This window comes from Phaethon lepturus, unplaced genomic scaffold (assembly GCF_000687285.1).
Source record: "Phaethon lepturus isolate BGI_N335 unplaced genomic scaffold, ASM68728v1 scaffold23169, whole genome shotgun sequence".
NCBI classification, from domain to species: Eukaryota; Metazoa; Chordata; class Aves; order Phaethontiformes; family Phaethontidae; genus Phaethon; species Phaethon lepturus.
Genome location: NW_010561597.1, coordinates 9,216 through 10,139, shown reverse-complemented (window position 1 = coordinate 10,139; position 924 = coordinate 9,216).

Genomic DNA, 924 nt, shown 5'->3' with positions numbered 1-924 from the left:
GGAGCAGTGCCTCGGTGCCTCCCCGGGAAGGAGAGGCTGTGGTCATCCCAGGGGCTTCCGAGGGGACGGTCACACCTTAACCAGGTTTTGGGATGTGCCCTATCGCCCCCGGGGCTGGTAGCACCCTCCTGCCAGGCACTGGCACCTGCTGGTGCTGGTGACCCCAGGACAATGTGGGCAGGCACAGCCGGACTGGGCTTGGCCTTGGCTCTGTTAATCCCAGCCCTGTCCTTGTCCTGTCCTAAAATAGCCACCACAGATCTCGACCTGAAGTCAGCGCTCACCAGGCCCTGCTTGACATCCCTGCCTGGGTATCCCTGGGGACAAGTGGAAGAGGCCTGGGTGTGGCCACAGGCCCTCAAACCAGGGGGATGACTTTCGGTACTGGTCAGTTACCGCAGTGAAGGTTTCCTGCTGCCCTTTGTGACCGCATGGGGCTGGGGTGGGTGCTGTGGAGCAGGACTGACCCCCAACAAGGAAAAGCACTGGTATCCACCATGCCCTGGCTGGAGCAGCTAACCTGACAAGGGAAACCCTGCCACATCCTTTGCCTTTTCCCTGACTAGCTTTGCTCTATGATGGCTCCTACCTGCATCCCTTCAAGCTTCCTGGCCCTTTGAATCTGCTGGCAGGATGTCTATGTGCTTCTGCCATGGCTTCATTGCTGGCTGTTAGACCCATATTTGGTAGCAATCATTGTTTATTCCCTTCTCTCTCCCTGTGTCTTGCTGCTGAGAAGGGGAAGGGATGTATTTTTGGGGATCTTTAGCTTTGCTGGAGCCCACAGGTTGCTGGGTAAAGGGTCTGAACACACACACACACCCCCGACTATGGGGTGAAAACCCCAAGTGCTAAATGAGTAGCTGCTGCTGCGCAACTGGCGTGGTTTAGCCCCAGCTGATGACTAAGCCCCACGCAGCCGCT